Source organism: Priapulus caudatus, unplaced genomic scaffold (assembly GCF_000485595.1).
Source record: "Priapulus caudatus unplaced genomic scaffold, Priapulus_caudatus-5.0.1 Scaffold950, whole genome shotgun sequence".
Taxonomy (NCBI): domain Eukaryota; kingdom Metazoa; phylum Priapulida; class Priapulimorpha; order Priapulimorphida; family Priapulidae; genus Priapulus; species Priapulus caudatus.
In genome coordinates, this window is record NW_014578011.1 from 23090 (window position 1) to 33143 (window position 10054).

Genomic DNA, 10054 nt, shown 5'->3' on the forward strand with positions numbered 1-10054 from the left:
AGAGGCCGAGCTCATGTGCGGTGAAATGGTGCGTTGCAGATGGTTTAATCAGATCCAAGGGCTAATACAATAAGAGGTATTATTAGCTGTTGATAGTATTGGTATTTAATATCGATTTCAATGCTTCTACACTTACAGTCCAACTTCACAGTATCCAGGTTAATAGCCCTATTCATGATCCTCATTGAAGTCCTCCTAGTTTAGCACTCCTGGATTAGTTTGAAACATTCTGCGTACACGTTTGTTGGTGTTAAAATTAGGACTGTGCCTAACAACTATCCACCGTACCTAAGATCACTATCCTATCCGTAACGCAGTATTGTGTATCGTACTCCTAATCCTATATTATTCAATAAATTATATTATTTTATTTATTTTAAAAATAAAATTAATTACTATTTATAGAAATTTTACGCGTTGATGAATTTGAAATGTTAAATCTTTTCACCTCTCAACTCCACAGGAGCTGGAACGTCTCATAAAAAATTAAAAGGTAAATAAACACAAAAATGCACCGAAAGTCTTTAAAGTGCTTCTCTACTCTTTTCGCCTATAATCACCTGTAAAATGCCGTCAAAAGTCTCATCTGCAACACACCAGTAACACCGGCAGCGCGCGGAACCGCGCCGCCCTATGCTGCGCTGCACCAACAACATGAATAAGAGAGTTCATCTCTTAATTCTGTGTTTGTTATTTCATGCTTATTTGTGCAGCTCTCTTATTCATGTTGTTGTGTGCACCAGCACAGGCGGGCTGCCAACTCTCACGGCATTAGACCGTAGAGACTCACGCATGTTTCGAGCCAAGATCTCCGGACTGCTCCTCGCACGCTGAATCTTACAATATCTCACGGCACCGCAAAATAAATGCTGCTCAATGAGTATCTCACGCATGAATATCTTCTTCATGAATAAAACGCGCTGAAAAATTCACGCAGCAGCAAAAACAATCTTACATAATCTGAAAACGTCACTTTAAGTATGACACCGAAATTGGCACAAATTGAAGTTATAAAAATGCAAGAACTCCCTACCGTGGGGAGGGGGGAAACCACCCTCGCCACGAGCAACCCGCCCCCTCGCTCCAGGGTCGCTTCGCTTCCCTCGCATCTCACTCTCAACCTATCCCCAATGTTGGCAGCTCCGGAGTACTACAGGGCGGCGTGCGGCTGTACTTGTGTGTTGCAGATGACATTTTGACCGCATTTACAGGGATTATGGCGAAATAGCAGTTAGAGAAACCATTAAGAACTTTGGTGTATTCGTGTTTATTTACGCAATTAATTCTTCTTTATTGAGACGTTCCAAGTGGCCTAGCTGTGCTCGCAAGTCGCCAACTCAATGATCTAACTGACTAGTAACTCGTAGCTCCAAGAAACGGTATTGCTAGGGTTAGAATACCGTTGTCGACTTTCTTGCCCACAATTCCTTGTAGTTGGCTCGGTATCCAACATCGACACAGCTAGCGTCACATGTAATAGCTCACCACGAATCTAAAACCTCTTGGCTTGCCTCGCGTAACTGGGCGCTACTGGCGCTACTTATTTATTGAGTTATGCCGTTTTTCTGAGATAATGTCAAAACAACCAGACAGCCGCCATGTCTCGCATGTTCAGTTGCGAACTAAAATCGGCAATGGACCTGATTTTCACAGTGCGTAGGCCAAATCCAAACGCAAGTTACATATCTTCGCAATGATATTAATTAAGTTGTTGTAGATTGACGATTCCTGTTTTCAATGTTTTAATAATTTATATATAATATCGAGTATATGATGCCCTTCCTTTATGCTCGCGCCAAGCAAGCAGTAGCAACGCTATGGTATGTTCTGCTCATTTTCGGGTTTTCCGCATCGCCGTTCGAAAATCATGCCATTGCAAACATGGCGGAGCGTTAGTTTGAACATTTTCGGTTTGGCTCTTGAAATTTACACTGTGCACAGCAAACGAAGGTACTTAGTTTTTTAATACAATCGCTGGAAGTACTAGCTATAAGGTGAAGGTTATATTTGATACAAAACAAAGGCAGAAATGCTTAGATGATCATTTTATTTGAGATATACGTAATGTTCGGTAGTGTTTGTACAGCTTACAAGATTTGTTTTCAAATGGAATGGATGTCCAGGCCGGTGTATTGACGTTAGTCAAACGACAGCCTGGTTCGGTTTCCGATAAAGTCTTCGGAAAGCGATATTGATAAATAGAAGGTCTGTACTTGATATTTTAGGTCAGATATACGCCCGTCACGCCCTCAGTGCTACTCGATTCACCGATCCAATGCCCACAACAAAAATTGCAACAATTTTTACAAGGGTGACTGCAGACGATAAACCCGCACCCTCAGATTAGCAAAGCGGATTTTACGTCTGCATTTGCGGACTAAGGCTACAGTACTAGTAGTAGATCATGAGTTGGACTTGGAGCACAGCTAGGCACTTGGAACGTCTCAATAAAAAGAATTAATGGTAAATAAACACGAAATACACCAAAGTCTTAATGTTTCTCTACTCTATTTCGCCCATAATCACCTGTAAATGCCGGTCAAATGCTCATCTGCAACACACAAGTACACCGCACGCCCGCCCTGTAGTACTCCGGGCTGCCAACATTGGGGGATAGGTGAGAGTGAGATGCGAGGGAGCGAAGCGACTGAGCGGGGGGCGGGGGGTTGCTCGTGGGAGGGTGGTTTCCCCCCTCCCACGGTAGGGAGCTTTTGCATTTTATAACTTCAATTTGTGCAATTTGGTGCATACTAAAGTGACTGTTTTCAGATATTGTAAGATTTTTTTTGCTGTGCGTGAGATATTTCAGCGTTTTATTCATGAAGAGATATTCATGCGTGAGATATCTTGAGCAGCATTTTTTTGCTGTGCGTGAGATATTGTAAGATCAGCGTGAGAGCGTGAGATTTGGTCAAAATGCGTGAGTCTCACGGTCAATGCGTGAGAGTTGGCAGCCCTGCCTGTGCTGCGTGCACAAACAACATGAATAAGAGAGTGCACAAATAGCATGAATAACAAACAACATGAATAAGAGATGAACTCTCTTATTCATGTTGTTTGTGCACGCAGCATAGGGCGGGCGGGCGTGCGGTGTACTTGTGTGTTGCAGATGAGCATTTGACCGGCATTTACAGGTGATTATAGGCGAAATAGAGTAGAGAAGCATTAAAAGACTTTGGTGCATTTTGTGTTTATTTACCATTAATTTTTTTTATTGAGACGTTCCAAGTGCCTGTGAGTTGGAGGTTAAAGATTTAACATTTCAGAATTCATAACTCGTAAATTTCTATAAATAGTAATTATTTATTTAAATATAATAAAATAATATAATTTATGAATAATATAGGATTAGGATTACGATAACAATACGGTTACGGATACGGATAGTGATCTTAGGTAGTGAATTATGCACAGTCCTAATTTTAAACACCACAAACGTGTACGCAAATGTTTCAAACTAATCCAGAGTGCTAAACTAGGAGGACTTCAATGAGGATCATGAATAGGCTATATATACTTGTGAAGTTGGACTGGTAAAGTGTAAGAAGCATTGGAAATCGATATTAATACCAATACTATCAACAGCTAATAATACCTCTTATTGTTATTAGCTCTTGATACTATTAACCTCTGCAACGCACCATTTCACCACATGAGCTGTGTGTGCATAAAACTATCTTTCTGTGAGTCCAAGCACATGGGTGCAGTCACAGGCACTTGGAACGTCTCAATAAAAAAAAGGTAAATAAACACGAAATGTATTTACTACCAAAGTCTTAATGTTTCTCTACTCTATTTCGCCTATAATCACCTAATTCTGTAATCACCTGGGACGCTCTTATTCATGTTGTTTGTGCACAGCGCGGGCGTGCGGTGTACTTGCGTGTTGCAGATGAGCATTTGACTGGCGCATTTACAGGTGATTATAGGCGAAATAGAGTAGAGAAACATTAAGACTTTGGTAGTAAATACATTTCGTGTTTATTTACCATTATCTTTTTTTATTGAGACGTTCCAAGTGCCTGTGGGTGCAGTGGAATTGTGTGTTGCAGAGAAGCATTTGGACTACATTTAAGGGACTGTGTAATCATACCTCGCGAGAGTTGCAGGCGGTATGGTGATCAAATTTTGACAGATTTTTGGGGAATCCCAAGGTATTGCGAGGTATAGGAGCAAATCACACAGTTTTGGATCACCTACTGTATTTTAGTGGCTTTATTAGCCACAACTTCTATATTTCTCAATGAATTATCTTGATATTTTATATGAGATACCTTCATACCAAGTGCTTGTCGTAGCTGTGGTTTGGCCTCTCGATGACTCCAGTGTGATGACTTATGATGCCATTAACTTCATCACCACCAAGCAAACATTCATAAAAATCTCGTTTTTACCCTATATTTGCTTTCATTTTAGGTTTAATTATAATTATTATAACACAAGTGGACAGTGAAAAGCAGGTCAAGATTGAGCCTCTTCTTTAGAAATACCAATGCATTCACAGTGAAGCCATTGTTCACACTTGTCGCAGCATATCTAGTTGTACGATTTGTTATGAAAATTGCATCATGAATAATTTTTTTTTATTTGGTTGTAGCTATAATTTTACAGTGGCCAACAATTAACGTCTTTACAAATTCTTTTCCTGAGCTACATCACATCTACTTCTGCCATGAGTGATCTGTTTTTTAGAAGTTGTGCAGCATAATGGTACAGAAATCCCCTGCAACTAGAAGAATCCTCCTGGAGTCTGTGTGGTGGGCATGTCAGTTTCCATTCCACCACATCTATCTTCGTTTTCTCTTTCGGTAAGGCTGTCATCATGGAGAATGCCAGATTTGCTCGCGGAGAAGACGAGGCATCTGTGCTCTCCAGTGGAACCAAGTATAATATGAGTCGCTCCTGCATGGATATGGCCACCAGCACCCAGTGGTCATCAGTAGGATTCCATGGGGCAAGAATCACTGAAGCGGCACTGATGCCATCTCTATCTCTACGGTCTGCCCAGAGCATTCCAGTTGGCTGACCCCTCTCGGTGAGTAACGTCACCACACTTGGTATGTATAACTTGTGACGTGATCGTGCTCCATCAGCCAGAGATATGCGTTTATGATCTCATCTGTTAGCCAGCCACATGCAAACTGAATATGGTGTGAACGAATAATAGCCAGTTCAGCAAGAGAAATGAAAAAATCCAGTGACTTCAAATCAGTTAGACTAATGCAGTAAAGTCCTACTCGCAGTACGGTATTCATGATGGAGACACCTGTAGGCTGTTAGTGTTACCAGTGTACCACATGCTACACTTAACAGCTCACATAGTGACAACACGTATGTCACTAGATCAGGCCGAGCGGTTAAGGCACCGGTGAGGTTAAATTTGTAATGTATATATGTAACTCAAAATCTGCAGGGTACTTCAGTGCTTACCATATACATTACAAATTTAACCTCACCGCTGCCTTAACCGCTCGGCCTCTCTTATTCATGTTGTTTGTGCACGCAGCACAGCGCGGGCGGGCGTTCGGTGTACTTGTGTGTTGCAGATGAGCATTTGACCGGCATTTACAGGTGATTATAGGCGAAATAGAGTGGAGAAACATTAAGACTTTGGTACATTTCGTGTTTATTTACCTTTTTTTTTTATTGAGACGTTCCAAGTGCCTGTGGTGAGGACAAGTTGGATGTTCAGCGCTAGTTCTAATGTCTTTTTTATTGGATTTCATGTAATCAATCATAGGTAAATAATTAATATGGGCATGGAAATGTTGAATTTCTTGTGTTTCAAACCTGTCATACTCCTCTCTATGATCCACTCCTGATATCATGTTATATAGTGATTCCCTTAGTTATGCAGTTGCCATTACGGATGTGCCGGTTGAGATTCCAACTAAGCAATTTCAGCCAAGTGGCGATCATTGTGTGAACACATAAAATTCTCCATGTAGAATCACATTATAAATTTGATAATCAGATATTAATGTCTGGTACAGAATTTAATTGCATCAAAATCAATTGGAAATCATTTCGACTGGTGATAGGGTGAAGCCGGGGGAAAAGGCAGAAGAGAAAGAAGAAAGGAGGAAGCAAGAACTTCGCTAATGTGCTTTGTTTTTGTGCTTTTCAGTGATCATACGTGATGTCGTAAAAACCAGAAAGAGAGAATTTGAAAAGTTGGAGGCTGCTCGTTGATGTACTGTAGATGGCAACACTGATGTGCAACTGTAAGTACATGGGAGTTCTGTGGAGTGCTGATGGGTGAATACCTTGTAAACCTATGACTGAGCTTGAAAATACAAGTGTCTCTTCCTTTTTATAGCAAAATAGAATAATGAAGGTGTTGTAAAGTGAGAAGTTATTTTACAAATTCAAATTCAAGTACAGGCAAATGGATGGTTTATCTGGTTATTCTGTCTTTACATGTGAAGAGAAGAGAGGAGAACTACATAGGAAGACGCATGCTGAACATGCAACCACCAGGTAGAGGAGGAAGGGGGAGACCAAGGACAAGATGGAAGGACTGCGTGCAGAATAACTTGAAGGAGAAGGGATTGGCGACACACGAAGTGGAGGGTAGGAAAAAAATGGAGGAGAAGAGTCCACTGCAGCAACCCCACTTGAGTGGGATTAATAATACGAATGAAGAAGAAGAAGATCTGGTTATTCTGTCTGCCGCCAACCCGGGTTTGCAGTTATATTTTGTCTACTAGTAACCCTCTACCCATGTACATCTTACTACCCAATAGAATTGATAATCTAAGCACGTTCCATTCCATGTAATATTATGTTATATCTAGATCACATGTATCCTACAAAAATAGTAGAAGTAGGGTTATTACTATAAACAAGCTAGACGGCTTTTTTACACAGTTATTACTAAGCTTCACTAGGTTGTCTTACTTTCATGTAAACTGCTATTACTACTGTCATTCGCAATATATACAGTTACTATATATTGCAACGACATTTTATTTCGTCTTTAAAAACCTGTTACATCACTAGATACAGGTAGTATTGCGTGGCATGCACTGCGAAGAAAGTTTCAACCAAGTTTAATATGATTATTTTTCCTTCCTCTTCTTATATTATGAGATTAAGCTGGTCACTTATTAGCTCTAGTAACTATAACCCGCGTACGGTTGCCACTGGCTGTGGTTGCCAGCGGCAACCGTACGCGGGCTATAGTTACTAGAGCTAGTCACTTAGGAGCAACCATAGTGAGAAGACTACGGACGTACCGCTACCCCACCTTTCATCTTCGAGCGCGGGGCATATATACCTTCAGTCAATAATATATAAATATATATAACTCCTCCTCTCTCCGTTTCTTCCGCTGCTTCCTCGCTTCCTCTTCCCTGATGCCTCCCTTCTTTCTTCTCGAATCTATTCTAGCGCTCCTCTCTGCCTGCGTTTCTCAGCCCGTCTCTCTTTATCTCTAGCGGGCGGATGGACTCTGTCCTGCAACTTCCCACTTTCTGCTTCCGCTTACTCGGTTGCCCGGCGACCCCTCCTCTCCTGCTTCCTTTGCTCCCCCCTCTTATCTGGCTCTAACCTTTCTGCCCCTCTTATCTGGCTCCCTTTCTCCCCTCTTCTGCTCCTTCTCTCACCACCTCACACTCGCCCTCTGGCTTCTTTCTACTCCCCTTCCCTGCTCTGGCTTCCTTTCTGCCCGGGCACTATCCACGACTCACACTTCTGGCTTCCTCGGCTCACCCAACGTACACGTCTCTGGCATCCTTTCTACACCACTCCTCACTCTTTTGGCTCGCTTTTCCCCCTCGTACGTCTCTGCTTCCTTTCTCCCCTCTTCTCTGGCTTCCACATTTCTGCACCACCTCTATCTCGGGTGGCTCACGCTTTTCACCACCACCTCGGCCATCACCTTCGCTTCCCTTCTCCCCTCCTACGCTGCTTCGCCGTTCTTACTGCCCCCTCTTCGCTTCTCTGCGGCTGTACCATAAATCTCCCCTCCTCTCTGGCTTCCTTTCTCCCCTCCATGTCTATCTATGGCTCTTTCTCACACCGCCTGCATCTCTTCGGGACAGGCCTGCGTCTTCTCTTTTCTCTCAACCCCGTCCTGCTCTGGTTCCTTTCTCCCCCGCCCTCGTTCACTGCTCTCCTTTCTCCCGCCTCTACTCTGCTTCCTTTCTCCCCTCTTTCTCTGGCTCCTGTATCTCCCTTTGCTTCGCATCCTCTCGATACACACAACACTCGGGCGGGAATACCATCCAAAGGCACATCTCTCTGCTCTCTCACGTCCCACTTCTATATCCCGCGTCATAATGCTGTATACCCCAAACTCGAAGACACCGTCTTCACTTTCTTTCTCCACACAAATCCTGTCCTTCAACCAGCTTCTACCACAGTGCAGACAACAGTAGAACTAACTGATTCATTGAGCTAAAATCCGCAAGATTAGTAAAAGCAATGCTTTATTTTTTAGCTAGTTTATCAGCCGGGTGAGGGACGGTGCCAAATATATAACACAATCTTAACCCAAGACTTCAACACACTGACAGAGCTGAGTCACATTTCATTCTGATATGAATAGCATCTAAGAAGATACATTGTTTGACAAATGAGAAATCTACTTCAATGTGCAAGTCAAATACTCTAACTTCTATATATTGTAATAACAACATGAACTCAAAGAATTGTGCACGGGTGATGGAAATGAAGTCACGTGTCACCTTGAAGCTTAGCTTAATTTGTGACAGGAAACAATGCACGTGTAGTAAAATGAGACCGGGCCAAGTAAAGGGAATTGGACGACGCTACGAGATCCTAGGGACCAATTTTCTCAATGGCAGCGATCGAGCCGGATTCCGCGCCTTCACTGAGAAATCGCGGTAGTGTGTGGCCCGAGGTGGAGCGTCGCGATCAAATACTAATAAGGGGCCGCTTCTAATGGCGCGAACTAGGCAATGCATCACACGCTCTACTCCGGTGGCATTCACGCGCCTCGAGCCTACCGAAGTACAATTCAACCAGCCAAAATCTGCCACAACAGCTGCCCTAGTTTTCCAAGGTCATGCATGGATCTCAAGGCAAATCAATCGGTCGGGTCAGGGAGAACCACCGGCGGGGCACGACTTCAATCGGCATGAAAAATCAGCTAAGTGTGTCTACAGGCTAAATGACAGATCGTGTCATCATTCCATTCCTGTAATAGGTGCGTAGTCTGCTCACTTACTGGTGTCTCCTAAGTGACTAGCTCTAGTAACTATAGGCCGGCGTACGGCTTGCCGCTGGCAAACGGGCACAGGCGCAGCTGGCAACCGTACGCGGGTTAATAGTTACTAGAGCTAATAAAGTGACCAACTAAATACTCAAAATATAAGAAGAGAAGGCCAAAAATAATCATATTAAAACTGTTGAAACTTTCTTCGCAGTGCATGCCACGCAAATACTTACCTGTATCTAGTGATCGTAGACAGGTTTTTAAAGACGAAATAAATGTGCGTTGAATAATAGTAACTGTATATATTGCGAATGACAGTAAGTAATAGCAGTTTACATGAATAGTAGAACAACCCTAGTGAAAGCTTAGGTAATAACTGCGTGTAAAAAAAGCCGTCTAGCTTGATTTATAGTAAAACCCTACTTCTACTCTATTTGTAGGCATACATGTGACTCTACGAAGTGAGCCACAGCACGCGGGGGAAAATTATTTGCTCGAATCAAGTGTTTCGGTCTATTAACAGTGCGAACTGGAAACGGTAGCTTAAGATTATCAATTCATTGGGGAGTAAGAATGTACATGGGTAGAGGGTTACTAGTAGACACAAAAACAGGTATTACATGCAAACACGGGTTAGGCGGCAGACAGAATAAGCGGGCAGATTCTTCGTCTTCTCACTCATTCGAAATTATTATACCATTAGCTACCAACTCGCACTCACGCGCCCCAGCAGCGCCCATCTCCTCACATTTTATTCTCCTAACCCACTCCGACACCAATCTACCGTGTGTACACGCAATCACCGGACGCAGAACCGGGGTACCGAACCGTATCCCTTTCTCCCCTTTCAAAGTTATTCTGCACGGCAAGTCC

General features: G+C 42.9%; 1 long non-coding RNA gene across 1 annotated transcript; it reads left to right on the top strand.

Moving 5' to 3' along the window:
* The first annotated feature begins 4108 nt into the window (after nt 1-4108).
* Nucleotides 4109-7231, top strand: LOC106814603. The gene is made up of 3 exons (XR_001394629.1): nt 4109-5035; nt 6128-6224; nt 6429-7231. It is a non-coding gene; the product is annotated as an uncharacterized LOC106814603 (long non-coding RNA).
* The last annotated feature ends 2823 nt before the right edge of the window (nt 7232-10054 follow it).